This window comes from Pinus tabuliformis, chromosome J (assembly GCF_031772625.1).
Source record: "Pinus tabuliformis cultivar Carrire ecotype Pingquan chromosome J, CPIR1, whole genome shotgun sequence".
Lineage (NCBI taxonomy): Eukaryota > Viridiplantae > Streptophyta > Pinopsida > Pinales > Pinaceae > Pinus > Pinus tabuliformis.
Genome location: NC_142295.1, coordinates 1104220528 through 1104240812, shown reverse-complemented (window position 1 = coordinate 1104240812; position 20285 = coordinate 1104220528).

The window sequence follows — 20285 nt, the reverse complement described above, 5'->3', positions numbered from 1 at the left end:
GCATTTACTGCCTCCTCTAGTTTTCTTAGTTTCCAAACCCTGTGTTGTGGATGTCCTTTTTCTCTGCAATCATAAGCATCTCCTTTGCATAATGTTTTGGTGCTGATACCCTGCATAAAAATCTCCTCAAACAACATAAATCTCTGCTTCTCTATCCACTATTGTCTTGTCATAATCTCAATAGAATTGATATCCACCTTTATGTATTTTATCTTGTCCTGTACCTGACTGTTTATTTTGATTTTTGACTCGATCACTAGCATCTCCTTCTGTCTATAAACCAATTTCCTTATGATACCCTATATATCCTTCCATCTTGCCTTGACTCGCTGACTTTGACAATTCTTTATGCTCATCACCTTTGTAGTTTTCACCATTCACCTATCCAATAGCTTAAATAGAGTCCTTCCAATCTCAAAAGAAGATTATTTCTTGTTTAATATAAGAACATATAGCCTTCCAATTACACATTGTTCCCCGGATGCAAATATTTTATTTATTGAACTTTGTTTAATTCCCTCCATTTTCCTATCAAATTTAGTTGAACTCTTCACCCAATTTTCCAATTACATTCTCAAGATAAACTCTTGACATTTAAACCTTCTTTGTATTAAGAACAAAATCTTTCTATGGATTGTACTTTCACATCCCCTGAAATCTTCTTCCTCTTCTGCAATAACCTATTTAAAAGCTATGCCAACTCTCCTTCCTCTATTCCAAGCTTCTGAGTCAACTCGTTGCTTACTCTCATCTTCTTGTTTCCATAAGGAAAACTAACTTTCTGCAGCTCCAGAATTTACACCTTCCTTCATGTTTACTTGTGCAAACATATCTCCAAGAGTAGTTTGTCCTTCATCCTGAAAACCACATTCAACAATTAATAATTCAAAATTAGAAAATATATTACATTTTCCATCTTTGTCCTCATTAACTCTGCTCCATAATGTTTCTTATTTGTCATCCTCTTGATGTATATATGACATATCAAACTTGTCATGTTGTCTTCTCTTGAAAAACTCTTCTTTGTCTTCACTTTGTTCTGAATGATGTCTAAGTTTTTAATTATTTTCTCTGCTCTTCTCGTTGGCCTTCCTTCCTTTCACACTCCTTTTCATTCTCCTTGTTCCTTTCTTACAAATCTAGAAGCCACTAAGTTGTCTTTTCCATTCCTCCTTTGTTTCAATCAAAATCTGCCATTCCCTGAGTTTAGAACCTAAAGTTATATTTGTTTCTATACAAGAAACAAAATCACCATATACCATAGAATTTCCATTCCACTGTAGAGTCCCTTTTACAATAATGAAAATTACTGTCAACACCATGAATATCACCTTCCATTGCTCCCCTGGTTTTCTCACTGCACATGCATAGTTCACAAAAGCATCCTTACTTTCATCCTCTAACATTGTCTGTCTATTTCCAGTTTGTTTTTTACATTCACCATTACTTTTTTGCAATTTGTACAAATAACATTGTCTTCAATTTCCAGCTGCGCATCATTGTCTACCAACCTCTCTTTGAGTTATTGTTTGTTCTCTTTTCCTTTCTTCTTCATAACCTTGAATGGATTAAATGTACCTCCTTGGGTTGAATTCTCTTTATAAACCTTGGTTCTACCATCTTCTATAATGCACTCTTTAGTAAGAGTCCTTTCCATTAATGATCCATTATGTCTTTCCAAGATAATTTCTTGTCCATTAACTATGAATACAGGTTCATAATTTTTGAATAAAAATTGAAGAGATAATTCCATTACCTCAAGTGTTTGTACTGCATCTACACTCTTGTTTGTTCTTTTCATAAGGTTGTCTTCATACCTCTTTTATACTTCTTCTTTTGCAATCTGCACTTTCCTTTTGTCCTCAGACTGTCTGCCATCTTTTTTCCAAGTCTTACAAGATTCATCATCTTCAACCTTCTTAGTAGTCTTCAACATTTCTCCATCTCCAGTGTCCTTGAACACATGGTTAGTCAAGAATTGTTCTATTACATCCATCTCTTCCAACAATTTCATTTCATCATCAACCTGCATAAACATATCTTCTAAAGGTTGTTCATCACCTTCATACATGCACAAATCATTCGTTTAAAAAATACTAGGCTCCTTTTTCTTTGATGTTTCAATCATCACATCTCTCTACTGATTCGAACTTGTCCAATAGTCCAAGAAATCATCAATGATTCCTTCCTCGGCAATGTAAACCTCTTTCTTGTGTCTACAATAGCTATCTTCCATTTTAACTCATTTGCTCTGAGTTGTTCTCTTAATTTGATATACTTTCTCCTCTTTATCTATTTCTGCAACAACTTCCACTTTATCTTCTTCCTTTTCATAGTCCAACCATGCCTTTGGTCCTCTTCACATTTCTCTAGCAGCACTATCATGGCATCCATAATTATCTTCAGTTCTGTAATTTCTCTGTCAAATGCCTCTTGGCTTATCTTCTCCCCTTTGCCTTTTTCCTTGGCATCTTCCTTTCTTCTGTTGTGGCTTCTCTCTGAACCCCTACTATGACTATCAGTAGTCATTTTCTCATTATCTCTGTTAGTGTTGGTATCTTCATCCCTCCATCAGTGATCAAATTCTCTTGTTGCATTGCATGTTAGGTGTCTCACCCAAGCAGCTGCATTCCATTAGGGTCATGGATCATCTGACGGTAGTGGCTTATTATACATTTTCCCTCATGCGCTGGCCCATTTTCATTCATCTAGATTATCTGCAGTCAATTTTGTCTTTAAATCTGCAAGTCATTTTTAGGGTTTTAGGTCTCATTAGGTCTAGGGTTTCGTCAATAAGGTCTTCAAAATGCTCAATAACAATCAGCAGGTGCATGAGGAGGTCAAATAAAGTTTCATCAACAGTCGTTTCCATAATCACATGCTTAGTGATTGATTTTTCCTCAAAACCCTGTTTTGAGGAAAAACAGAGTATTTTAAGTTTTTATGTATAAATTTGATGTAATTTTAGTTTTTCATATGTAATAACTTAAGTGGAAACCCTGGTCACCCTGCCAAGCTTCAGCAACTCCATCCCCTGCAAGGAAAACAAAAAGTCAAAGCATTCAATTCATCAAAGGCAAAAATTAAGCAAACTGCCCAAAAAACAGAGTTTTAAAAGCAAGCCAAATGCAAACATTACAAAGTGGGTTTTTGATAAGTGAAAAATTGAAATCTTTTTTATATAAACCATTTTTCATGTTCAAAAAGCTCATTTGCATCCAAAAGAGAAAAATTGAACTAGAGAAAGGTCGTGTTGAAGAGAGGGAGGCAAAAAATCGCAGCAAGTTTGAAGTTTTAGAGGTGCGGCACATTGGGTCGTGGACACGGCGCATCCATCTGGCATGGCGCATTGGGCCACCCTCTACAGTGTAAAACTTATACAGGTGCGACGCTTGAAGTGGCGTGGCGCACTGGGTTTGTGACAGGGTTTCAAGCCTGATTTCACCCACAAATTCATCCAAATTGCCAAATTTGCTCAATCTTCTTGTGTTCAAGTAAGTCAACATTTCTCCCATGACCAATGAATGAGTTATCTTGATGTTTATGGTGATTTAATGAGAAAAAATCAAAACCCTACCTCTTTGCATTTCTTTCCAAAAAAGTTACATAGGATTTTGCAAATTGTATGATTTGTTGCCAATTTTACTCCTAGCCATTTCACTCCCTCACTCTTACATTCCCTCCCTCTCATTACATTTTCATCTACCCACTCCCTAAACCCCATATCCCTAAATTATTAACCCCAAATCCCTAAATCCCACTATCCCAAACCCTAGTTAAAAATTCCCAAACCCTAATTGTTGTCCCAAAAGTCTAAATACTATTCCCTAAACCTTCCTATTCCCCAAAAACTTGACAGAAATATTCCCAAAACCCCTCATACACATTTCCTCCACAGTCGCTCATACATTCTCATCCTTGATAGAAAAAACTTAAAGACACCATAAATCTCTTCATACTCATCAAGAAAACTCAAACATTGGCAAACATGGAGTCAGATCCCTCCTATGATCGAGATGAGGAGACACTCAGTGATTCTTCTAGAGAAATGCATGCACCAAGGAGACCTCACAAGGGTGGTAAACATGTACGAGAAGATCCAACTTCACTTGCCGATCTGTTGGCCTGTCCTCTTGCTATCACATGCTTTCAACACCAATCTTGTTATCAATTCTGTGAGTTGGCAGAGAGAGTCCAGTACCATCATGAGTTGGCTAGATTGTTTGTGCTCCATCTTCATAATGGTCAACTCACTTTGGCAGTTGTGACATTATCCTTGACACCCGAGACTATTTCTCAAGCAATTGCATTCCAAATGTTGGTGAGCAGTGGAATAAAAGGAAACAAATTGATAGAGAGCATTATGAGCCTTACATCAAGGCTAGTTATTAGAGGCACCTCAGTAGATTTTTTCCCTTCCGATATCTGAAGGACACATATGCTCCCTTGATGAAACTCATAATTAAATATTTCAGCTGTGAAGGACGGTTTTCTCGCCTATATGCCTGTCACATCAGATTGTTGATGCACTTCACTAGGGTGAGAATGATGAATCTCCCCTATTTTATTTGCCGGATCATTGAGAAGATGACCACCTTAGTGCAAAGGAGGCCTCCTCAGCAGCAGTTAAACAGTATATATCATTTATCACTAATCAAAATTGTGGTCTTACATCAGCTTGGTTTACAAAACATCTCATGGGAGGATTTCATCTCACATGAGGTCTTCATAGGTCCTCAAGTACCCCCAACAATTTTTCATGAGACAGGAGGACCTTCACATCAGCAAGAGATTCATGAGACACAAACCACTAGTGTGCCAATGTTTGTCACCTATCAAAAGGGCACTAGAAGGTTGTTTGCAGTGGCAAAACGAGTATTATCTCCACCCAGGGTGGAAGGGGTCTCATTTCCTCCATCAGTAGAGCAGGTACAGGACAAGGGTAAGTAGACATTACATGATGATGGGCCTTCAGGAGGGCAGGAGATAGATTTCATTCTTATTCAAGATGACGACATCGATTTGGGCTCACAAAGCTCAAAGCTTAGAGATATCATTCAGGAGCAACAAGATGACATTCAGCATTTGTCTCTCAACCTAGAAAAAGCCAAGTGGATAATCAAATATCTGGAGCAAAGAAACAAACAGCTAGAGGATCAGCAAACCATTATGGAGCTGCAAAACATACGAGAAAACTGGCAAGCTGCCAAAAGGAGGAAAGTCAAGCTCACAACACTTGAACAAGAAATCAATGCTAATTGTGAATATTGGCTTGAGAGGGAAAATATCCACTTGGAAAAGATGCTAGAGAAGGCCAACAAGGAGAAAAATATGTTTAGGCACATGGCCTACCACTATTTGGCAAGAAACAAAGTGTGCAAGGCAAGAATCAGGAAGTTGAAGGCCAAGTTGAAGAAAGCATCGAGGAAGCAAAAAGAGAAAGATAGACTTCAGATCTTGGCTGAGGCTTCCTTGGCCAAACACAGCTCTTGATGAAGGACACTTAGCCCAAATTTCAAGAAGTTTGGGACATTTTTTTCAATTTTGAAAATTTTGGCCTAAAAAATAGGTTTTTATGCTCGATGCGCCACACCACCTGGCGCGCGCTTTTGATGGGGACCTCCTTTTGAGAAAAACTCAGCATTTTTGGATTTTTCATGGAAAAATATGCATGCCCACAAATGGCCAAGAAATTTTGACAGGTTTTGAGCTTCCAAAAAGGTCAAAAACACCTAAAAAATGACCTTTCTGCCCCTTTTTGGACACACAGGAAGTAGTTTTGGGAGAACTTAGTTTTGGAGGGGAAAATGGAGGCCAAATTCAAAAATTCTACCTGTTCTAGAAAGTAGATAGGTAGACCTTTCCAACAAGCCCACTTGGAACAAATTTGGACACTGTGAAGGCCTCCAAAATTAGCTGCAAAAATGCGTTACGGATAGGTAAATCAGTGCAACGCATTAGAGGAATTTTGCTCATTTTTTGCCAAAAACTCTATTTTTCGCCTAGTTTCTTCACAGTTTGACTTTTCTCCATCTAATTGTCAAACTCATGATGTAATTTAATGCGACATGATGGATTTTAATGTAATTATGCTAAATTTTCACTCATAGAGGTAGATTCATCCATCAAAAAGGTAGTTTGTAACTGAATGAATCAGTTTCCTAGTTTTTAAAGGCAAGCTGTTCCACTGCCTACTTTTTAGTTCTCAGTTTAGATTTTGTTGGAACAGCTCCTAATATTATGAGCTCGACCCCTAGAGGCTAGGATGAGTTGTTGTTTACCTATATCTTGTAATTTTTTAGTCATTATCATGGTTGGACTTTTGGGAAAGCTTGGAGCTTCATTGTATATTCATTTCAGTAGTTTGGCTAAGGAATAGACCACGGTTTGTAGCACTTTATGGGATTCATGTGGCATCTTACTTTGGTATTCTATTTTCTTCTATAATTGTAAGTTTACATGTTTTTTATGTATGCCATTATCTCTCTTTTCTTCATCTTAACTAAATCAAACAAGGATAAAGGTAGAATACATTGAAAGTGTAGTTCTTTACCTAGGGTTTGTTTAGTTATCTATGTTTTCAACTATTTGAAAAGGATCCCTGAGTTTTTCATGCCCTTTTCAACTCCTCACCTATCTAAAAGCTCTCCATATCACTCAATTTAAAATACCAAATCACTTGCCTACCTTGCCCCATAGAGATCTCTGCAAAACTGAGCCTCATTCCCCAGACCCAAATCTACCTTTCACATTTGAGCCAACAAAGCATCATCAATTTCAATCAAACACCTTTGTACACATACCTAGCCTAAAATCAGTCATTACATCAGTCATCTCAAGCTTTATAGGTCATCATTTCTGAGATTGACAAGGAGAGAGCCCTCTACCGACCTGGTAGGGCTAGCTACTAGGTTAAGTGTGGTTTGATGTTACCCTAGATCCTACCTTTCTCAGCCTGAGATAGATTTAAGCCCTAACAATATCTATGAGCTTCTCACTCACTATGAGCTACACTAAGCCTCTATGACAACAAGTCCTCCCTGCTGTCACTTACCTCACCAATCCCTTCTCTAGACTTGGTCTTTTGGCAAGCACTGGTTCTCTATCTCTAGAACCTCTTAAGAATTCTCTTCTGCTCTTTTTAGGCTTGAATCCTCAACTTACCTTCTCTTGGAAACACTTTAACTATCCTCCATGTCCAACTTTGAGCTCGAATATTTAGGTTCACTGCCACTAACAAAACTCATCTCTTTCTTTACACTATCTTCTACTGTGTGTTACTGCTATCACTCTCTTCCCTTGTAAAAAAAAATTCAAATGAACCAACATCAGTATACAACTCATACCCGTTGATCTATCTCTTTCATATTTCACTGGCTAGGAAATAGACATGTTGCTTTACTTTTCGTTGTCTGCACTTCAATTCTTCTTTCAACCGAATTTATGTTCTTTCTGAGTACATCCATATTCACTTTCTTTCCTTACAATATCTTTGCTGCAATTTCATTACCTACTACTTGCATTCACCTACACATACCATGGAAGCTTTAAAACTTACAAGATCCTTTATTATCCTATCTTCCTCAAATCCCTTTTCCACAGTCTATCTTGAATGGACCAATTGAAGTCTTCATTGCCTATAGCATTTTAGAATTCTTCTATGCATGAATCCTTGTACTCTATTCTCCCTCTACATCAGATCCATTACAATGTAAATTATATATATGCTAGGAATAAAATTAAATCCCTCAACCAATCTCTACTGAGCATTAGTCTTGCTCTGAAACCACAAACGACGCAGTGATCTAGCGAATGCACACAATGTGCATAGATCATATAAAATTTTTCTATTTGCCCTGGGAATTTTTTTAACTTCCAAAGGAGTTAAATCTTCAATAGTGAATGGTTAAGGCCCCTTTAATAGTCTCATGCGGAATGATCTATAGACTAACCACAGTCTACACTAAACCCCTCTTTAAACCTTTGTTTATAATCTTAAGCCTGCATAAATATAAACCAAACCCCATCCTTTATAACTATGGTAATTCACGGACTCACCATGTAAGTCTTTCATATCAGTGCTTTCATTTTTATAAACCCTTTATAAGGGAAATACAATACAACATACCTTTTACCGCTTTAATGCAGACTTTGCACACTTTCCAATAAATGCCTTTATCGCAATTGCAATCAGCTCCTCCATGATCACACTACACACTCCTCTATCGCATTCGATATGCGATAACGCAATATCAGATTCCAAATATAATAAATTGTGTCATATAACTTTATCAGGTTTGCATCATCGGCCCTTTGCATAATCGCGTGTTTCATGTATTAAAGCCAAGGTCCATTCCCCATGGAATATTGTGGTCTGATCATATCGCTATTCGCATATCACTTCCACTTGTTTCCAAGGTTACCACTTACCCCAGAAACATTTTGATGCAATATTAATTACAATCCTCCATCGTTGATCTGGATATACGATCCAACAGTCCACACATATATCACGTATCTCAATCGCTATGGTCTGGAGGCCAGTTCCTATAACTCCTGAAATATTTTGCCAATGCAATTTCATCATGTCCATTGATCTTAAAGATCTAGCGAACCCTATGCAACAATACTTCATTACTTGTTTTCCTCTTTACTTGTGTTTTTATGGCATTCTTCAATGGTTTTGGTCCTTCTGCCGTTTCGTTGTGCGACTCCCTCCTGAGCTTAATTTAATGTTTCTTTAATTAGTGCTACTCCAGGACTTTATTTCGATCCTTCAATCGAATTCAAAGACCCATTACGATTCTTTGTTCATTCAAAAAGGAATCCTGATTCTACATGCTTACACACAGGTTTCAATTAAGCAATTTAAATACAAATCCTGTGAAAGAATTTCCATCAGTCATTCCATAGTATTTCACAGGTTCACAAGCAAATGCATTCCAGGCCATTAAAACACATACAATTACAAATTCCCACACATAGTATCCACAGATCCACACTGATTTGATATTAAAATATTTACAAGGTAACCAGTCACATTCGACTGGTTCAGCCCTTCTCCATAAAATCCATCTATCACTCTTCCTATCTCCTCACTCCTACTCTTAATATCTTATAATTCTCTCACTCTAGCTAGCCTATGGCTAACCTGTCTAACCCTTTTAGTTATCTAAAATATTACAATTTATACAAGAATGGATTCATGAACTAATTCTGGTTCAGATCCAGAAATCTCTCACTATATCCTAAAGAATCTCTTCAACTCCACCTCTATCTCAAACAAATCCTAAATGAAGCTTTTGAATCCCTCAAATCCTCACTCTTCCTAAGATTACTCAACTTCCTCTCAAATCTTTACATTCACAATATATTCTTCACTAATCAGATTTACAATTAAAAATCCTCTCAACTCAACTGAACTTAGGAAAATAAATAAAATGATTAAGGGAACCCACTCCCTTTCGTAAATGTGAAATAAGACTCATGGGTCTTATAAGCTTTGAAGAATTCTCCTGCATCAGATTCCGATTGACGTGATTCTTGCATTGTTGGAAATATTTATGTGTGTAGAATAGCATGAGAATGTGTGGTGCTTGAGCAACAAAGGGTTACCCTGAAAAAATGTCATTTGATGCCTCAAAAAGCTCCCAGAAGGTTTCAGACCCCGTTTTTCCAAACTGGGTCAGGCCGATAAAAATGGTCCCATGTGCTGATTCCTCCACTTTTATACACTCCAAATGCATCGAGATGGATGACAAAATATAATTATCTGATTCATATCACACCGCCCAATTTCGGGAGGCTTTTGGTCCCCAAAATATTTTACTGAATGAGGTGAGGAAATTTTTTCTCCACCTTCTCTCTAGTGTACTATTTAGCTTTGCCTGGAAATTGTCCCTTCAACCCAATTTTCCAAAGGCCTTTTTTCCCTTGTCTTATAGTTATGGACCTCTTCTGCAAAACTATATCTTCTTTGAACTTTGCCTGAGCGTTTGGTGTCAAATCCTCCATAGAAAGTAGGACCTATTCCTCTTACTGATCTAGCATGGAAAGCTCATAGAGTTTCAAATTCTCTACATTTACAACTAAGTAAATTTACACATATGGTGGTAAACTGAATCAATAGGCATTATCACCAATCTTTTCCAGTATCTCAAAGGGACAATACCTTATTGCCTTGATTTTCTTACGAGACCCCTGCAGCCTCTCCTTGTTCCACTGTTCTGTGCTAATCATGCCTGGCCTTATACTTCACCTATGACTTTTGCAATGTTTCCTGTACCTGTAGATAGATCTGCATGATCTTCTCTATAAATTTTTCAGCCCTCAAAGCATCTCTTGTAATGTCTTCCTTCACTCCTCCTTGCTATGCATATGCAATATCGAAAGGTGAAGGTGGAAAATATCCAAAACAAGTTTCAAATGGGGACTTTCCTATAGAAGTGTGGACCGCTCAGTTATAATAATGTTGTATCTATACCATATTTTCATCCCAAGTCTTCAGATGCTTCTGCTTGTAACTCCTCAGAGGTTGCACCAAAGTCCTGTTGACTACATTTGTCTACCCATCTGTCCATGGATGGAATGTTCTAGATCTCTTGAACTTCATGTCCATATTCTCCCACAATGTAGTTCAGAATGCACTGAAAAATGTTATATCCCTGTCTAAAATGATGCTCCTTGGTATCCCAAAATGTACCCGACTTGTCCAAAGAACAAGTTTGTTGCTTCTTATCTGCTTATGGTCTTTTTACATTACATTAGAACACACATCTTGTTGAACCTATCAACTACCACAAACAAGTAGTCATGTCACTTACTGGTTGTCGGTAAAGCTCCCACAAATTCCATGGAAATTATTTCCCAAGGATGAGTAGGTATGGGTAAGGGATGATACACACCCTGTTTCCTATTGCTAGGCTTGCTGGTACAACAAATCAGGCATCCTCTTATGAACCTAGCTATGTGGTCTTGTATCTTGGGCCAACACACATACCTCTGCAAGTTAGCCATTGTCTTCCCTACACCAAAGTTTCATGCAACATTAGAGGTGTGAGGCTCTCCAATCAACTGAAAATGCTCACCTTTAGGAACACATAACTTATCCAACTTGTAGAGTAACCCATCCTAGAGATGGTAGTCGACGGTGATGTCACTCTCATGCACATGACTATGAATTTGTAACTACTGATACACCTCCTTGAATTATTCATCTTCTGAATATGCCTCTCTGTATGCATCATGGTGTTATCGGGAAATCTAGTGTCTATGCAGAGCTGCTAGTCCCACTAAGACTGGTAGCTATCTTAGAAACAAACAAACTAAAACTACTTTCGTTTTCCTTTATGAGAAGTAGATAAGAGGGGAACAAAGGAGACCAACCTCTGTCTTGCGCTTGGTTCCTTGCTTGATTCCTCTCCCTTCTGATAGATCTTTGCCACTCGCTTCCTTGCCTACCCAACTTCAAAGAGCACCTATGGAATCAAAGTAGCATAACACTATCCAAGAACAAAGATCTACTATCACAAACAATATAGGACCAGATATATATTGACCACACAAATGCATATATCATCAATCATACAAGAATGTGGAGGAAAACTTGAATAGCTTTATTAATATCAAGAATAGCAAAGAGGATTACAACCAATTGTTCTAACCCAGCATCATCCTCTCAGCAAGAAAGCCCTTCTTCACCTCATGAAAAGCTTAGATCACCCAGCACTATGATGTTACACCAAGAAACCAGCAACACTTCCTTACAAGATACAAAATTCCAGCCTCTGGATCTTTGGGATGAGGGATCCATATATAGATGATTGCAGGGAGGTGAGTCAGATTCTGAGATTGGATTAGTGTCCTCTCTCTGATAGTTCTTGATTCCACTTGGAGATTGATGATCTCTTACTCATCCCTGGGAAAATGCAGAGAGGCAAGTGTCACAAGAGAAGTTTCTGGAAGATTCCATGACCCTCCACCTCGCAAATTGACTCTGCCATTTGTCCACTCTCGCCCATCGCACCCCATAAAAGGGATTTTCAGCATGCATCACACCTCCCATGTGCATTTACGTGGGATGCAGCGCACCTTGACCATGGAGCATGTGAGGTGGTCCAGTTTTGACTAGTTTTGAGTAGTTTTTCCTGGAGAACTTCTGGGAGATGAAGTAATCAGCTAACCTTGTTCTTTTAGGGGCTGGAACAACAATTTTAGGGAATTAGGAGCCCTTGGTTTATGGACATATTTGATTGGGGTTACAGTGCCCAAAAATGTCTATAACAGTTTCCCCCTAAAGCATGAGGTCGTTAATCTTTTGATGTCGGGTGAAATGCTTTATCATGAGGATCCAAAGTTTTTTCGAGCTGGAATGTGACCTGTAATAAGATACAATACATTATCTTCATAATATTTTCATGATCTAGTTGAGGTGGGCATTCCCATGCTCAGCTTTATAAATTCATTTTCATGTACATAATACAGACAATCATCTGAGTGCAGACTGATGATTCTCGTAGAGCCATCATCCCTTCGATTGGATGATTATCTGTGCAGCAATGATGTACACTTGATGTCTTTATTTTCATGAATATATATCGTAGCCCCAATGGATGAAACTAGATCGGGGGTCTTCAATCTCGTTCGATCTTCACTCAATGTACAAGTCGATCCATGTGAGAGATGTTCTGGAGTCGAACATGGAAAGACATCGCCTGATTACTAGCTTGTGATGTAAGCTATTAACAGGCGCGAGAGGAATCACCGATAATGATGATGACCCTCAAGGTATTATAGTACAATTCACATGGTGTGAATAAGGGACTTGGCATCGAACACCACGCAAAATATTTCGGTCGAAGACCATTGATGTAAACGCATTGCCGGAAGTGAGAAACTTGCCATTGAGGCGTGAAAGCTTCAAAGTACTGAAAGGGTTGTTCCTAGATCGACTTCTTGGATAATGAGCTGATGTCAAAAAGAAGCGATCTGTCATAGGAGGGCCTTAATGAATCCCACATCTATGACATGGAATGGAGAAAATTATTTTAATGGAGGTGAAAATGATCTGATGATATAAGGTTCAGGGCGGTGGTCATGAAAGAATGGAGCATAAATGTATTGCAGTGGATGAGACACAAGTGAATTCTCTGAGCGACTTCTCTTGAACATATCAACGACATTGACATGATGGATTGGTAGCGTTAACCCCAAATTTGGATGGTGTGATGGACCAATGGTGATATGACTAGTGAACGAAACAACCCAACCTAACTCGAATGCGGAGTGAAAGTGTCATGTTCAAGAGCGACTTGCTACCAATAAAGTTTCTTCAAGTTTTCTCCCCAATTTTTCCCCAGTCATTGCTGACCAGTACCTCTTTATTTTTATCAAGCTTGAGGAGGATAACATATGCTTGTTCTATAATTTTCTCTTCGGGAAAACCCATTGCTATGTTTTAACGAGCCTAGCGATAGTGAAACTCGTTCTTGTCTGTATGGACTCGCTATTTGGTTTTAATGAGTTTAACAACAAAGATAACTCGGTGCTTTTCAATTTTAGAGAGTCTGAAAGGGACGTAAAGAAAACTCCAACAATCCTTTTTCGTCATATAATCCCTTAAGTTCGAAAAAGTATAAAATAATACAAAAGGGATGAATTTTCAGTAATTTTAACGAGCCGAACAAAACAAGCGCTCGATTGTTTTGTGTAATAATCCCTCAGGTCCAAAAAGATTAAAATCTAAAGGAGGGATAGCACTTCTGGTCACTTTAACAAGCTGGAGAGTTCAATTACTTGGCAATCTTTTCATATTTTACGAGTCAGATGAAAAGAGCTTAAAGGAGACTCGTTTTTCGAGGAACGAGTGATAAATTCAGGTAGCAGCTAATTCCAGGTAAGGTTTGAAATTTTCCAATCACGGCAGTGTCACAAGGATGGCTAACAGGATCACTCTTCGCAGTTGTTCCTCAAAAAGGGTAAACAGTCAAATGGAGGTGAATGATCGGCCAAAATAGAGTGGAGGTGATGACGAGAACACGACCAAGGCTTCAAAGGCTGATAATAACACATTCACAATGGTTATTTACTAGAAATTGGTTCATTTTTTAATGAATGAACTTAAACTCTAGGGGAAACATTTGCTCATTGCTTATGTTTATTTTTTAACGAGCTTGAACTCCACATAAAAACTGCTCGATGGCACGTTTATTTTTTAACAAACTTGAACCCTGCAGTAACACTACTCATGATAAGTTTGCATGCCCCCAACATAATAACGCAAATCGAGGTGCATGCCCCCCAAGCTTCATTGCATTCAACTCGGTGGTTGGAATGAAGGTTTACCTTTGAGATTTGGACACGAGATAAGAACCATCCTCAGAATCCACCGTGTTTACAGTATTTGATAGAAAATCAAAAACTGAAGGATGATTAAGGTCATTGGAATAATCTTCGTTGTAATCTGGAAGATGGGAACGATGGTGGTAATCTTCCCATGGTGCCTCTCCTAACATCATTGACTGAATGATTCCTTTTTCTGTAGAATGTACATGTGACCAAGGATCTGAAGAGGTACCATATTCCTTAGACCTATCTATCCAAACACTCGATGAGTGTTGATTTGGGTTTTCCCCCAGGCCAAGAAAATTGATTGCTACAATATTTCTAAAATGGCGATGATCCATGCTGAAAAAATGTTTAGGAATCTTCCGAATCCATTAGATATAGAAGATTTCATATTGCGGGTTTCCACTATGGCCACTTCCACCAGATTACTCAGAGGCGGTAGGGCAAAAGTACCCATTAAGGCAGGGTCTTTTAGGAGGCCTACTCCGATATTTTGAAGCTAATGATTTCTTCCATGGATCATTGGAATGCTTCCTGTAACTTGTGAACTATTGGGGAGGAAATTTTGTTGGTCGACGATTGTAATTCCTCTCTGAAAGGGAAATACAATCTTCCTGAAGTAGGTCGACACAACGACAGCCATAGCATATATCCAGGGCCTTCCCAGTAGGATGTTGTAATCGAGGTTTCCATCGATTACTTCAACATCTATTTCTACTGTCTTCCCCCCAGTTCGACTTGTAAGTTACTTAAAATCCCATATGGGGTATATGTTTGTCCATCAAATGCTTTTAATGTCGTCGAAGATCTCGACAAGGGTGGAGATCCTAAATTTTTCTAGCAACTCATCGACATAATACATGTAGATGCCCCCTAATCAATAATTGTCTGATGAATAGTTTTGTTGAGGGCTTTCACTTGAATGAGGAAAGCTAGTTGAGCCGGTAACTGAGGATCATATCCTTTGTGGTTAAAGGACACAAGATTGGAATCCTTTGGGTCAATCCCACATATTTCTGATAATAGAGCCTGCTTTTGGGAGGGGCAATTTTGCAGTACCTCAAGTGTCGACATAGCGGACGGCGATTGGGCCAAGTCCTCTACTATATTATAATTCTGTGCTACTTTGGCACGAGGATTAAATGTCAATTTGTGTACTGCTCCCTTTGGCGGCTTTGCCGTTAGCTTAGGAATGATGGGTGGTGCAACATCTGTCAAAGTTGTTGTCAAACTACTAGGTTGATCTTTATCCTTGTTGTTTGACAGCTGTGGATTCCCATAATATTTATTTCTTGTCGTTATCAAAGCATAATTTTGTTGCTTCGAAACCAACAACATCAGCACTTGGGACAGGGAAGCATTGTCACTGGCAACCATATTTGTTCCTGGATTTGGAAATGGATCAGTTAATACCGCCGAGGTTTTTGAATTCTTGAAGAATTTTTTAAGCTCAGCTTTATATGGACAATATTTTACCCAATGATCCTCATCACATATAAGACATGGACGATTTGGTTTCTTATCTCCAGAAGGGTTTGTAGAAGATTTTTCAAGTGATGATTCCTCGTTTTTCTTCTTCTTCCCTTTGTTTTTCTTCTTGCCTCCTGGTTGCTTGGTTTCTTTGCCTTTATCTGTTGAGACGGCATTTACTTCCGAGGCGAGAAGTTCTTCTTTTGCATTTTGACTAGAAATATTACGGTCCTTTTTAGATGTAGCCTTTGTTGGTTTCATGTCTGTCATACCAATCATGCCATCGCTGGCATGCGAGTCATTGTTCGGTTTAGGAGGAGGAGGAACGAAAAATTCCGGTCTTGGAGTGTCAGGGATTTTATCGCAGAGCATGCCAGACTGAGTATAAATCAAGTCTAAATATTTCGCACGAGCAATAACTTGCTCTTCAGTGACGACTCCTCCCTTTGCAACATCTTCTGTAATGGAATGTAATAGTGACTTAATAAACCATTTAGCTAAAAGCTGATCAGGAACATACGTTTTTACCATTCTACGATGACGTCGCCACTCATGAATATGATTGGATATGTGAGTGGCCGTCGTTTGTTTGAAATTGGTAAGAAGTTCTGTTCCCGTTTCGTACCTTATGGGTAACTGAAAATGGGTTAAAAAGGTTGTGGCTAGGGTACTGAAGTTATCAAATGAAGCTCTAGGTAATTCGATATACCATTTTGCTGCCGGACCAGTTAACGTTCTCTGAAAAAGGCAAAGCCTAATCGAATCATTGTTTAAGGTGTTTGATGAACACCATAGATGAAAGGTCATCACATGATTTGATGGGTCTTCACCCAGATTTCCATTAAGTTTAGGAATATCTGATGGAAGTTTATGCAAAATCGCTTGCCACCAAGGGGCGTAAGCAATTGGATCATTCATTATCTAATTTAGATCCGGTAACTCTAAAGTCGCCATGAAGGGTAACTGCTGATTCAGGTTTGGCGAATCATACCCAGGATAAGATGGAATTGCCTGAGAAATTGCTCTTTGCATACCAGCATAATGCATTTGATGTTGGTAAGTTTCGTAAGGTTGATGGGCATAACCATTATAGAATGGTTGATTTTGACCATTTTGAATATACGACTACCCATTATTTGCAAAGGTTTGTTGCTCAGATCCTTGGTAAACTTGTTGGAATTGTGGTTGTTGATATTGCACCAGCCATGGTTGTGAAGCCATGTGCTATTGTCCAATACTGGCTGTTTGACCAAGATGAGGGGTAATTGCACCCGTGTGGGCCTGTGTCATTCCACTAGTTGGCGATTGTGGTTGAGTCGCAGGGATAAGAGGCTGTTGCATTACAACCTGAGAAACCTGAGGTTGGCATACAACAGGCAATGCTTGTACTTATGACACCGTCACAATAGCCGGCGTAGTTGGTATATTTGACATACGTAAACATTGTTGCATCGAGTATACAACTCTTGGTTTTTGAGGCAATTTTGGCACCCAACCGCTAGATGTAATTCCAGCATAACCTGAATTTTGTTGTGAACTCTCGTATGGTTGTTCCCCTGGAGGAGACAATGAAAGGGTATATTGCCCCCCATAAGGCGGTAATCGGGTACTCAAAGGAATGATTTGTCCTTGAGGACCAGACTGCCCAAATTGACACCGTAAAGGATCAATTTGCTGAGACTCAACATAAGAGCTCCCGGATATTACTCCGGATGAACAAACGAGAACGGACCATACTGTCAAAATAGCCCCTGAGTGGGCCCCATTTAGCAATTGAGAGCTAGTTGGGACAGATGGTATGCCGGTGAACATTGTTGGAGTGACAGCAGGAAGTTTTGTCGTTGCTGTGTCAGATGACACAGTCCTAGATGTCGACGGTTGTTCAGACATTTCTAGTCTATCCAAAATATTTCCTAGCGATTCTACAGGAGCTTCCGATAACGATAGACTAATTTCTGATGAAGAAGGATATAGGGTGATCCCGACTCCAAATTGCGATGGAGTACTAGATGGAGGATCCTCCACAATCTCTTCTATAACAATCAGACCAGGTGGAAGAGGTAGACCATTAGGTCCGTAAAATATTTTCGATGTCGAAGAAGGTATAGATTCTGTAGCAACAGATGTTTGGGGAATAACCCCTTCCGAATCAGTTGTAGGTGGAGCTGGTTCAGTAATACAAGTGTTTACCTTCACACTAGGATCAACTCTACTATCCTTTCGTGGCTACGGAAGTTCTTCTATAGAGGTAGGGATACCAGAAATGTTTGGAGTAACCGGAGTCTTTGATGGTGTTGGAACACTTGTTCCAACTTTACTAGGGGATTTTGAACTGGTTAAATGAGTTTGCTTCGTTTGTAACAGTTTTGATTCTGGAGACAAGGATGGTTGAGGCATAAGCCTCCGCGAACAATGGGGTTTCAATTGACTTTCTTCCATGATTACGGATTACTCGATCAACTAAAAATCAAGGGGAAATATGTTTCCAAATTAAATGAATTTTAGATGCTTTGACACAACTTGTTTTTTCAATTTTTAAGAGTCGAGAAAAAACAAAATATGACTTTAGTCACCTTCTATTTTTAATGAGCTTGAAGTGACAAGTGCTCAGATGGACCTTTCCCTTTAAGGAGTCTGAAAAGGAATGAAAGAGACTACTCTGGAAACCTAGACAGAGGGATTACCAAACCAATCACAAAACTGCAGAATACTTTTTACGGTACAGCAGTCAATCTTCCCGAATGCGTGTTCAGTGCATTGCGATCGATAGGGCGGCAGACACGGCTTCCTATGGATAAAGGATATAGCCTATTGTAGTCTCCCAATATATACTTGATGGTACGTGGGAGCACAAGTCTGTACTGGCACTTGTCGTCTTAAAGTGGAGGAATCACCCAACTAGCCTAGACTTCTAAATGTTGTGCGTTAGGTTCCAAAGCGTTTTTAGATTCATTAAATTTATTTACAGTTGATCTTGTTTAAGAAATTTTCCTTTCAGGTTCACCGCGTGATGTAGATATACAATTCCTAAAATGAAATCTAAGATGATAAACAATCGTTTAATCTTCTTTTTGCAATGAAAATCCTAGCTACTAAAGAAAGAGAGATGATATTCTTTCAACATAGAGCAGAGAGCACACACTATATGCACTGTCCTAAATCAAACCAACAAACAGTCTAAATGCAAATGCACATGCATGTATTTGTTTTCAGCCTTCTTAATGTGTGAATGATAAAAAGAAGGCTATGCGCAAATCTGAATTATTTTTCAAAGGGGCATTACTAACAAGCTTCTTTTCAAGACAAAATGAAGACAATGACGACACTTTGCGATTTGGAATGGGAAACTTGCTTTCGACACTTGAAAAACTACTAATTCAAATAAAATAAAAGAGTAACAGTGTAATCGACTATCAAGAACAATCAAATTCTCTTCTATGACTGAAAACAACACTTGTGACACTTCCAAATCAAGAAACGACAGTTCAATTACGCTACTTCTTTGTAAAAGAGAACTGAAAATGGCTCACAATACATAAAAACATTTACAGTTCTTTGGACAATGGAGGTGGAATAATGGCAAGGAATGGGGTTTCCCCAAAGGTATACTGACTATAGATAGAAAAACTCCTAAATAGAGCTGAAAAGAGTGAAGAAAAACCAAAGTCTAGAGGCCAAATTAGCCCTCTCTGACCAGCGCACCTGTTACACAGGGATTCTAGTATGCATCCCACCTACAACACATGGGAAGTGCGATGCATACTGATATCCTTGAAGAGAGGGTGCGATGGTACAGTGTGAGACTTTTGATCCAGTTCTTGATCATAGTTTGCAGCACAGTTCAGAGATTTAGGCTGAGCAAGTGATAATCAGTAAATAAATGACAGGGGTAGATCTAAGGAGGTTACTAGAGCCACCACAAGGGAAATTATAGAGTTTGTAAATTGATTGTTCAGTTCATAAACAAAACCCGGAGATAGACTGAAGCAGCATTGATCTACTTTGCACTTGCATAGCAAATGCAGTTCGAAGGCTAGCTGGCTTCACTTCAGGCTCCATCTGTAAGTTTATAAAGAAACAAAATATAGACAAATAAACAATCTATTCACTCCCCAGTGGAGTCGCCATTTTTTTATCGGGAAATCTAGTGTCTATGCAGAGTTGCTAGTCCCACTAAGACTGGTAGCTATCTTAGAAACAAACAAACTAAAACTAGTTTCGTTTTCCTTTATGAGAAGTAGATAAGAGGGGAACAAAGGAGACCAACCTTTGTCTTGCACTTGGTTCCTTGCTTGATTCCTCTCCCTTCTGATAGATCTTTGCCACTCGCTTCCATGCCTACCCAGCTTCAAAGAGCACCTGTGGAATCAAAGAAGCATATCCAAGAACAGAGATATACTATCACAAACAATATAGGACCAGATATATATTGACCACAAAAATGCATATATCATCAATCATACAAGAAT